This window comes from Zerene cesonia, chromosome 23 (genome assembly GCF_012273895.1).
Source record: "Zerene cesonia ecotype Mississippi chromosome 23, Zerene_cesonia_1.1, whole genome shotgun sequence".
NCBI lineage: Eukaryota > Metazoa > Arthropoda > Insecta > Lepidoptera > Pieridae > Zerene > Zerene cesonia.
In genome coordinates this window covers 1,741,693-1,754,365 of record NC_052124.1, presented here as the reverse complement: position 1 = coordinate 1,754,365, position 12,673 = coordinate 1,741,693, and the positions used below count along the sequence as shown (strand labels likewise).

The 12,673-nt window shown below is 31.0% G+C and overlaps 1 protein-coding gene across 1 annotated transcript in view; it reads left to right on the top strand.

Annotated features, from left to right (window-relative positions):
• The first annotated feature begins 528 nt into the window (after positions 1-528).
• The window catches only part of LOC119836166 (homeobox protein cut-like), an 89,692-nt gene continuing 77,547 nt past the window's right edge, over positions 529-12,673 (top strand). Inside the window, exon 1 of the mRNA XM_038361421.1 lies at positions 529-765. The gene's annotated coding sequence lies outside the window, so the exon portion shown is untranslated. The remainder of the gene's footprint in view (positions 766-12,673) is intronic.

The window sequence follows — 12,673 nt, the reverse complement described above, 5'->3', positions numbered from 1 at the left end:
TTATAATAGTTCTTAATTCAAATTGAAGCATAAAAACAATGAAAAAAAAAAACAATAAAAAAAATCAAACACCGCAAATCATACATTCGATATTCAAAACAAAGAGCAAAGAGCATAAAATAGTTCCATATTCAAATGCATGCGAAGAATTCCATTACAAATGCATTCTATTGCAAGTTCAAATTCCGAATTACTAATTAAGATTTGATATCCCCATTTTGTACAACATAGTAAACAAATAGTTGTCACGTCGGCCGGCGATAGCGCTGCAAAAAAAGCGCATCCTATTATCGACTACAACAAAAGGACTTGCAGCGATACCTAAGTACACATCTCGATTCATCGTCTCGACTCGATCCGAGCCGATCCTATTGGCGCGCCCCACTGTCGCCGCGCGAGAGCGGGACGCAGCTAGCGCTCGCGCGGCGGTGCGACAGGGAGGGAGACGGTCATCTTAGTTGCTGAGTGGCGTCCCACTGGGCGGGGTTTCACCAAGGAGTTAGCCTCAGATGCGCGCAGTGTTGGAGGGGCCCGTGCTAAGGATTGCACTGCAGTCGACAGACGCGGCAACCGCGCGCGCTCGTGCCGTATCCGTTTAAGGATCCTTACGTAACCGATCCGATTAAACCGATAATCGATTAGTGAAAAACTATTTTTTTTTAACAATCGCAATTTTTTGTGCACTGTGTTTTTGTTTTGTTCCGGACTTGGGATTGTGTTTCGCTGTGTGTGATAAACAGTTTTGTGTTGACGTTCATGTTACATGTAAGTGATAGTGTTTTTTCTACGTTTCGCTTGTATTTTGTTTTCGTTGTTGGAAAAATAATTTTGTCGATTCGTTGGTGATTCGCGTGGCGATTTTTAAATTTCGAACCGTTTGATTATTTAAATATCGAACTGCAAAATTGGGGAAGTTGGATGAGTTATTAATTGCTACAATATATAATTACGATGAACGCTAACGAAGTCTCGAAGTGCGGTGCAATTAAATAGTAATAAAAAAATCATCGATTTTCTATTGCAAGTGATATATGAATTTGATAACGTCCCGCTAATGAAATTAATTAGAAATCAAACGATAATTATTCCGTCTATTGATACAGTTAATTAGCAATTGTTCGGTGCGGCTCTGATTGACTGTCTGTGACGATCATTTACAAACACGCAAACTTATTGGAATACAGCACGCAAAAAAACAATACAAGATGCATACTGATTGTTATTTATGTGATAAAAGTGCTCATTTCTGAACTGAAATTGGACAAACAAATTTGTTCCTGTTTCAAATAAAGAATTCTGATTCGATTTTTTTATTTTTTATTTTATAACCAAAGTTATGTGGTGCGATATTTAACAATGTTTTTTTTAACAAGTGTTATAAGAGATAATTGATAGACAATTCACCGAATTAACCTAATTTTTGAAATTACACTGAGAATAATTTAAGTTTCAACCGGAAAAATCAAGTTCTTGTTAGAAAAAATAATCATCTAAAATAAATGTTAATAAACTTTAATTGAATATTTTTGACATCTTTCATCATGAAATTAACCTATAGATAAAAACTAATTAATTACACTATGAAACTTTTAACTCAACTTTTATTGTATTGTATCAGATCATGTTTCGATATTATAAAATAAATGAACACAAATTTTATGCATAAATACATTTTCGAAATTATATTTGCTACAAACTAAATTTGTTATAACTACGGATACGGTTATGGCTATAAATATTAGTGACTTTAAATAGTTTTTTGAAGTAAGTAGTTTTTTCGAAAATATAGTTGATGCGAATCATATAAAATACTACATTTGTGAGTTATTATTATTATACATACAAATTAAAATGGTGAGTAACGATTTTATTAACTACTAGCTGCACCCGGCAAACGCTGTTCTGCCTTACTCTTATCATTTAGGGTTATGAAAAATAGATGTTGGCCGATTCTCAGATATGCCGGATAAGCACAAAAAATTTCATTAAAATCGGTCAAGCCGTTTCGGAGGAGTATGGCAACGAAAACTGTGACACGAGAATTTTATATATATTATTAACTATATGTAAAACTTTGAGTTTAATAATATTCTTAAATTAGTTTTCAATTATATTTAAATAAGTGTTGTGTTAAAATTGATGAAATTAAAAACAAATACAAGTATAGAATAATAATGAAATTAATTATCCGAGATACATTTTGACCAGATGGCGTCAGCGAGTTCCTTGACCCCTGGTAATTGTTAGTTATTTTGTGGAGTCTTATCAATTAGAAAACATCATTTTTTTCTTATAAGATTATCAGTTTGTTAAAATGGCACTATTTCAATTGGTTTGTAGTATCTAGTGTTGTTATGTAGTGTGAAAAAAGTTACTTACTAACAATAAACTACTTCAATACTTACGTCTACTAATAGTAAACTTGTTTACTGAAAAATTTATGAATGATCAACTCAAAAATTATAAGATATCTATTTAATATACATTATAGTAAACAGACAATTTGAAATTTTTATTTTTTGAAATGTAAAAGTATTCGTAGTTAACGAAATAAGTCTAGTAATAGTAGTAATATGTAGTATTGAGAAAAATCTAATTATAAAAGAATTTACTTATTGGCAATTAGACGGAACAGTGGGTTCGAGTCCCGGCATGTTTTTATAGTGTTTTTCTGTTTTATTTTTGTTTTTAATACGTTGGTATTAAGTGATATACCTTATCTATTTTCATTATTGTGAAACGAATCGAAATAATTGATAACACGTGTAAATTGAAATATTTGTTTAAATTCTTTGCTTTATTGAAAAAAATACAATTTCATTACAAGTATTGATAGAAGTAAAAATTTATTTATTAAATGCGTTGTAAGTATACCTATTCTATATAAATGTTAACTTGTTGTTATAAATTAATTAAAACTTATTAAAAATTAAAAAAACTGATAAAATGAGTTTCATATATCGTAATAAATAAAGTACTAATGTTCGCCCCGGCTTCACTCGTGGTACGTGATTTGTCTCCATGAGAACCTCGTCTTAAGAAAATCGTATAAAAGAATAACCCGAATCGGTCGAGCCGTTTTCGATACGCTTAGAAATATTTGGTGATTCATTTTTATTTTTATATATTAAATACAAATAAAATCGCAATGTCAACTTACTATTCAAGTTTTTATGTGTGATATTGGATTTCTTAATAATTTTCAAAATTTATTGAATCGACATTTTATAAATTTATCAATTTCGATACATTTTACGTTAGTTCGAATAAAGTATCTACGCAACACCGAAGTGGATAATTACACAAAAACTACTGAAACGTTTGTGATGAAATTTTTCATCCCGGAAACGGCATTCGCTCGTTTCTAAGACTAGTCACAACAAACTTGCTTCACCTGTTATTCGTAATAGAAAATAATAACTATTATAGTATAAATAAAAATATTATGTAGCACTAGCCGCTCGCCCTGGTTTTACTCTTGTACAAACAAATACGTTACGCGCGACAAACGTAGCCTTTTAGCATTTTACCATTTGAATAATTTTCAAAAGCGGTTAAGCAATTTTTAAGATCATCCATTACAAATAAACAAACCATTATTATACTATTGAGTTATACAATGTCTTATCGCAATTGAATTAAACATTTTACTGACACTTAGAACAAAATATGCAAGTATTTTAAGTTATCTAACTTGGTCATGCCACAATGTAATTAAAACCGCTTTAAACCAGCTTAAAACCCGTTTTAATGACCAATGATAACACATTAAAAGTAGCTGTGACAACGGAAGTCTGACGAATCGCTTAGCACATGTGCTAGTCAAATCATTGTTATTTATAATTTATCGTGAGACCTAGAGATAAAATGCTGATTAAAAATAGATTTAATTTTGAACTTACGTTGTATTTTTATTGATAAATCATTGTAAAATTATATTGTAGTATATAATATAATATGAAATAACTAGCTGACCCAGCAAACGCTGTTCTGCCTTACTCTTATCATTTTGGGGTATGAAATTAGATGTTGGCCGATTCTCAGACATACCCGATGTGCACACAAAATTTCATAAGAATTGGTCCAGCCGTTTCGGAGGAATTCGGTAACTAATGCGACACGGGAATTTTATGCATAAGATAAAATGTTAAATTTACTTAAAAACTACTGAGTTTCCTGCCGACTCTTCTCTATAGAAACCGGTGGTAAATGTTATAACTGTGTTATGACGATTCAAGTGTGCTTCTATAAGAAGTCTAATTGAATAAATTAATGTTTGAGTTTGACTAAATATATACAGCGAACTATGATAATTTCACGTGTATTTTATCAATCGACATTATTCATAAATATTCTAAATTTGACTGTTTTTTGGTTTGGTTTATAACTCCGTGGGTTCTCTTTGTCGTGATTAGTGTTTGATAGGAGATTTAGTCACATTTTAGAGTGTGCTACCCCCTAGGAATCCCCGTAGACAATCAATTTGGGGACATGATTAAAAAAGTAGTTTTTGTAAAAATACACTTTAATTTTAATTTTATCTTATTGGACGTGTTTTAGATGTTTCGTGCTTTTTTATTGAATTATAAAATGCATGTATTTTCTAGATTACTGTAGATTTTTATAAGTGTCTAAATAAGTTCCTATTAGAAGTACTAGCTGTTCGGCTCGGTTTCGTCAATTGTATATATAAAGACTATGTCACTTTGTGTATTTGCACCTTCTAATGCTGAAAGATATTTTGAAAATCGGTCCAGCATTTTTTGCGTGAAACCGTTACAAACATGCAAAAGTTTGCTCTTTAGAATATTAGTGTTAAAGTATTTAAAACGATCAAAGTCGCGGGCATCGATTAGTGTAACATATGTGCTTTGATAATGATGTGTGCATGTGGAAATCGTAAAATAATTCAGTCTATATGTTAATGATATAATTTATATGTCTACATTGAAATAATAATATATTATATATATGGAAATAATGAGAGTTTGTCTGTTGAAACGTCTTTTAAAATGTTTTTTGATTGAATACTCTTCTATGGGAGTTTGTTTGTTTGAACGCACTAATCTCAGGAACTACTGGTTCGATTAAAAAATCTTTCAGTTGTAGATAGCCCATTTATTGAGGAAGGCTATAATAGGCTATCTATAGGCTATATAATATGTACCACGGGCGAAGCCGGGGCGGACCGCTAGTATCTGATATATGTATGGGGTTCAGTTCATTTTTTAATATCATATAGGTTCCCGCAAATATTATATTAAAATTTACGTATGTGCATAATTTGCTAATTTTAAGGATATAAACATACATACATACAACTTTGCTTTATACTGTGACTAACTGCACCCCGCGGTTTCACCTGCCTAAGTCCGTATCCGTGTTACAGTTGTCCAGCTATCTACGTACCAAATTTCATTGCAATCGGTTCAGTAGTTGTTGCATGAATGAGCAACAAACATACACATTCATCCATCCTCACAAACTTTCGCATTTATAATATTAGTAGTAAGTGAAGATAGATTAAAATAAATTTATAAATTTACCGATTTTTAATTTTAATTTCGTCACGTAACTTTTGGAATTAATCGTAATTTTAATAAATAAAAAATGTTTTTTTTTTTATTTTTGTAATATAAATGTTAATTTTGCTTATAAAATATTATATGTCATTAGCAATTTTATTACTGATTTCATTATTTTTCAATTATGATGATATAGCTTGAATTTATTTATATCCATATCTATAAAAATTAATTATGAATGATTTTTTCTTTCTAGTCGGTTAAAAAAATCTTATAAGAATGACTCGAAATATTATACTTATAGTAGCTAAGTATCTACTTAGGTTCAGTAAAGTTAAGCAAAGTTGATAAACTATAATAATAATAATAAAAGCTTATTTATTCCGTGTAAAAAAAACAAAATAAGTATTTACATTGCAAATGTTTTGTTAGTTATAAGTATAACTTAATTATAAACTATATGTGTGTTTAAATCCATGTATATCTGCTTAGCAGTTTTGCATTAATATAATGTTTTACATATTAGTGTCGTAATAACCTGCTCGATAAGAAACAAAAATCCAAAGTAAAACAGTGCAAGTTTTTTATTCTTTCGGTCCAGTAGTTCCTGATATAAGCGCGTTCAAACAGACAAATTCTTCAGCTGAGTATAAAAGTAGCTCATCAGTTCTAGTGACATAAACAAACAAACAAAATAATTTTATTCAACCTATAACTTCAATAAGTAATCAATACGCAAACACAACATAGTTTTTATAAGTACCTACAGCTCGCATCAATTGTTTTGTTTATCTTAGTTGTAACTCTACCCGTAACGGATGTATTCTTAATGATAATAACATTGCAATAAGCGGTTATGTGGGAACTATTGATGTTTTATACATTTAGAAGATTTCTATTATAATGGTATGTCATTTATTTATATTTTTTAAACTTTATTGGACTTTCTTTATTGAGAATCGAACCTACTCCAAGACACTTATCGCTACACCAGTAACACCATTAGTCAAATAACTAAAGAAATCGGTCAAGTGCGAGTCGGGTTTTGTATAAATAAGGTAAAGTGAAAATGCTAAAAAACTGATCACCTATCCGATTTTAAAAAAGACCGACGCCCCTGGTCAGGTCCAGATTCTAAAATGGGACCTAACGTCAACAAACACTACATAGTATAAAACAAAGTCGCTTTCTCTGTCCTAGTTTCTATATGTATGCTTCAATCTTTAAATTACCCAACGGATGTTGATGGGGTTTTTTTTAATAGATAGACTAATTCAAGAGGAAGGTTTATATAATATGTATATAATAACATCTAATAAACTTCTCTGAATTTACACGTGCGCAGTTGCGGGCCAAAGCTAGTTTCCTATAAAACACAAAAATAATCACTTCAATCGGCCGAAAAGCAACGCAGTCTTCAAAACAAACACTCGAATTGAGAATCATCGATTTCGAAAAGTCGGTCAAAAGTTTCGTAGTATGTACATGTTAATAAAAAAACAACAGACAGACATACAAACTATAAACATCCACAGTATGGATAATTGAATGGTAACTTAACCCGTTTAATTGATATATCATCACATATTGTTTACAATAGCAATAATAGGGATATGTTACACCGATAGGCTTCAGTTATAAGCGGAAGCGGAGGCGGAGGCGGAGCGATTTTCTTATAAATATATTGACGTTTCAGTAAAAAGGACAACACTTAGTCATGTACAAAGTTTTGAATTTAAATTAAGGAAGAATTGTTATAATCGTAATGAGTTTGACTGAATTTAATAAAAATGTTATAAGTTGATTTTATATTGATTTTAATAGAAGAACTCCTTCCATTAAAATTAATAAATTAGAGAGATTTATCTTTTTTATTTATCTGAAAAAACGACTTGACTTCCTGTAAAACAATCGACGCTTCTGACGTCAAAATGTATCGATATTTTAGTATTCTACTTTTTAAATGTTTGTACGAGGGACATTCATTTCAAATTAGTCAAACAGAAAAAGTTGATTCCATTGACATGCATCTCTCCAAATTTTAAATTAAATTTCAATAATACAGGTGATATAAAATAATCAATATTTGGCGTTTCGTTAAATACCTTTTTTACATGAATTGACGGCCGACCTTATTCTAATTTAATATTTTTAATCTACGATTGATTTAAACTCATTCGTTTCTAACTTGACCCACAACCGCACAACGTGCAACCCTCCAAACGATTCTCAACTCTGTTCCATAGGCATAAAGCCCAAAATCCCTCACGAGCACCGTGAGAAAATATGTCGAAGTCTCAATTTAAAGGCTTATCACCTTCGGAAATACGAGGTTGTATTTTTATAGCGATTTTTAATTTTTTCTAAGAACTAGACGATTTGCTGAGTCTACGAGTGGAAAGTTTTTTTTTTACGCATTTCATAAACAAGTTGTGGAAGCTTGGACTAGTCGTATTATAAAAAGTGTTTTAGCGGCCATTTTTAGAAAATAATACCAAATATAGTGCATATTGGTATATAAATCGTCATACGAATAAAACATGAATTGATTAAAATGATAAAAAGTACCTAATCTATATTAGAGTTCAAAATTATTAAAAAAAAACTACAAGACAACACAAAAAAAAACAATCGTGAACAAACATTTTGCCATAAAAAAAAACTTAATAAACCTCCTTACACTGACAAACCCAAACGAGCGCCATTACAACTATTTGCTCAATAAAAAAAAAAACATTGACCTTTACGTCACAAAAGTTCGAGCACATGGTGAAATCTGCCGATCACTGAAAAAAAGAAAAAGATACACCCGTCCCGCTCGTTTGTAGAGCGCCGTCTCTCTCTAACAGGACATGTGCTTCCCGCGTGTGACCATTGATGTATCTTTTTTATTTGTTATTATCAATGGGTTAGATTGTGGTTAAATTGTGAATTAGTCATTTATCGGCTCATGTTATTTAAACCATAAATAAAACGGATTTAAATGTAAAAGACGTACTATTTCGCCCCGGTTTCGCCCGTGGTACATATATAGCCATATCATTGAGATGCAGCTCTCTAATGGTGAAATTATTGAAATTGGTCCTCCGGTTTTTCCGTAAAAACGTTACAAACCTACATAAATACAGTTTCTGTTTATAATATTAATGTAGATTATTTAACAAACAGTTACTTCAACTATCAATAATAAATATATTTACATTCAAACACTTAAATAACTCGCTTAATACTACATTCAACTACATTGTCTCACTTTCTCTTATATCAGAGTATACGTAAGGAAATTATTGAATCCTGACGATCCTTATCAAAATAAGATAAACTCATGAAATTATTGTATTTTCACCGATCCTTGATTACAAAAATTGAAAAAGATCGAAGTTAAGTCTTAAATAGTCGGTTACATACAAACAGATGAAGTTAATAAAAATGTATTAAAAATAAACAAAACTTATTAAAACATTAAGTGCTGAGTTTTTAAAGAATTTAATAGTAACACTATGAAGATAATAAAATTTGTAAACAAAAATTATTATTTTTTTTATTAACTACCCAGGTATTAGTGAGCGAGGAGAGTGAGGAACATGTAAGCGAATGAATTGAATAGCCTATAAATATGATATTCAAGGTTAGTCTATCTTGAAAACAAATTTCATCGTAATCAGTTTAGTAGGTTTCGATAAATCAGAAAAGATTGTTTTCAAGTCTATTATCTATTTATTAATTATTTATATATATCGACTTTCAAACCTTGCAGCTTTCACCGAGTGAACCATATTCATATAAATACAATACGTACAGACAGACAGACATAAGAAATGACATGACATTAGCTCGAACAGGTGACATCCCGTAATGATCCGAATGATATTTAGCACTCTGTATTTTTAGACTGCACTGTTTTAGCACACGACACGATCCCGACACGATATCGGATGGATTAAATGTCTTAATTATGCAAGATAGTAGTAAATCTATGAAATAAAAAAATATTTATATCGCAAAATGCGAAAATAATCAAAAAAAACTGTTTCTACATAGGAAGTCTATCAATGACACAATTGAATCCAGCCAATTGACATTATTTGACATAATATACGATTGTTTGACATTTACACTGGCATCGAATCAAACGATTGACACCATTGGCTCTGGTGGATTTAGTTTGCCATTCAATTAATCATCTATACTAATAATATAAAGTTGAAGAGTCTGTTTGTGTTTTGTTGTTAATCTCAGGAACTACCAGACCGATTTTTTTTCACAATTCCATGTTCATCTGATTATAGGCTATATGTTCGAAAGCTGGAGCAGGGGCTAGTAATGAAAAAAAATCGTTTTTGAATTCTGTTAAAACATGAATTTCTAAATATAAACTTACATAAACAATTGTTTTTTTTTGTATCGATTGGGTATTTATATTTCAATTATCACTTCAATAATTCAATGAACATTTCTAGAACGTTCGAAAAAAAGGTGAAAAAGCATCAAAACCCGGGACATCATCAATAAGTTGAATTGACACATCCAAAAATATATTTCCGTGGGGTGCTATGATGTACGGCATCTGAGTGTTGTCATGGCAACCATGGATTTTGTGGATTGCGGGTATTTGTGAATAAAATAATAATTATGTGTTTTTACATCACAATGTATATCCAAATTACCTACTCGATTATAATTTCATGATGCGAGAGTTTTACTTCTTAGTAATTAATGAAAGTTGCAGTCAGTTCTAATCCCAAACGGATGGTATTTGAGTTAAACTGCCGATTATAAATATAACACACAATTTTTTTCCTAACCTTGCTATCAAATCTATAAATCCTTTTTTTTCTTAATTTATTGAAATTAAAAACTAAACAGGTAACAAAAGACACCTAATAAAAAGATAATATATCCTATACCTAACATCTGAAAAAAAAACCACCGTCCATAATTTTCAAAACGCATGGCGACCCAGCAAAGGGGAATAAATATTGAAATGTCATATATCGTTTACCACTGTCTTCCCCTCGCCTGAAAATATCTGATTCCGTTTGAACAAGTAATAAAATAATATCATAAACTCACAAGTATGTTTCGAAGTATTTAGTTATCCATTTAAAAGATCTTTTATGTATGCAATCTATCTTTATCTTTTACGTACAACGTCATTAAATTATTTTCATCATCAACTCATATTTCCCCCTGAATCACTGATTTGTCAATTCTCGGATCCATATATAATCAATTTGTATGAAAATATTTAACACTAACTTATTTACTGAGGTAATAATATAATTACTTCTTTCCAAAGTTTAATTACCTAACTATTTGAATAATACCCATACCTAATATCATAACTGAAAACGTATAACCTTCGAATACCGATACCAATCTCTATAACTTATGACACGCTTCCATAAACAATGTTATTTTTTTTATTTCCTTCCCGCGCTTTTTACCGCCACAATTATGTCGTCTAAACTGTTTTTGGATCCCTAATGAATAATAAATTGTCTAATTATTATCCCCAAGAGTGTTGTTTGATATATTTATAATTTATTTTAAAAATAACGCGCCTATCGCTATAATTTATCTATAAGTCAAATTGTGGCGGCAAGATGGCGGGTGATTTTGGATATTCTAATGATTAACTGACGTAATTGCTTTGTATTCCTTTTTTTAAATATTGTTTTGGCGCAATTTTACTTTTAATTCCTTTTAGCTGTATTGTTCTTTGCGGCCAGTAATTTTTATGGTATCTTCCTACCTATAACAAAAAAGTAGAAATGACTTTTTATATCGGACTTAGTTTATGTTTGCAATCGATTTGACCTCCTTGAAACTGGTAGTAACACAGAATTCTGCACCTAAATATGTAAATTCGAGCCTCATCTTAAGAAGAGTATCATCTAACTATAATATACACTTACATTTACTTAAGTAGTAATTTTTTTTTATAATTAGTATCGATAAGTGTTTATTAAATACCATGCAATAATCTGCGTGTATACACATGTAACCTAGGCTACCTAGTGTGTCAAAATTTAATCAAATTTTATTGATATATTATATGAAACCGATCACATATACTTAGATAGCGATAGCGGACTTGTCCAAAAACAATTATCGAAATGGCAACACCTGCTCCGTGATAAATAAAAACACGATGTCTCGATTAGATCAAATATCGTTTACTTTCCATTAATTCGATTAACGCTTTATGTTTTGCGCCAAACATTTACAAAAATCTGTCAAACTTCACAAAATTGCGCGCTTTTGTAATATACATGTAAGACTAATCGTATTTATATAACGAATAATTGAATAGTTTAAAAGGTTTACATATAGATTATAACAAATGTAGGTTCTAATTTTAACTAAATGTCATTCCCAGTATCACCGAATAGGTTAGCGAAAAAGTTATAGATGTCAAGACCAATCTTTATTGCTCTATGAAATTGTTTATGTCAATTTGGGTGACGTTGACGTTTTTATTGCTTTCGGCCTGCTTTAATATATTTACACGAATATTGATCTATGTGACATACGATATTGCTGTGTTATATCGATTTTATGTTAATTTTATACGCATACGTCACTTGGAATTTGGCCTAGAAGAAACGTAGAAAACAGCGGCAAAAGTCAATCTTTCCATTAGCGCAGAATGTACAAAGCTAAACGACTTTCAAATACAAACACAGGAGCACAATGTGCACTTAGCCTTACAAACAGAGGTAACAAAAAGCCATCAATCAAACTGCAATGAAATAATCGAATTCCCGAACGTCGAGTGCAGTTCAAAGAGCAAACGAGAAACCGCAACAGATTAAAAAAGATAAAGTTCGGAAATATGACTAATATCTGGCACAAAGTTGAGTGTCGATAACGCGTCTATGGCAACAAAAGGAAGACGCGGGAGAGAGGAATTCGAAAAAGGAACGCATCGAGTGCACGTTCGAATTTCGACGGCATAGATACGAATTTTAGATTTGGAATGTTTTCAAACGACACACATTTACATTTTGCGTATCGATATCTCTTCATTTCGCGTCTGTGGCATTTCGATAGAAGAGCGTGCACTTTTATTTCGTTTTGCGCCCGACTGAAATAAATGTTCATTTCTGCATTATACGATGTCGCTGATATTAACTGCTGTTATT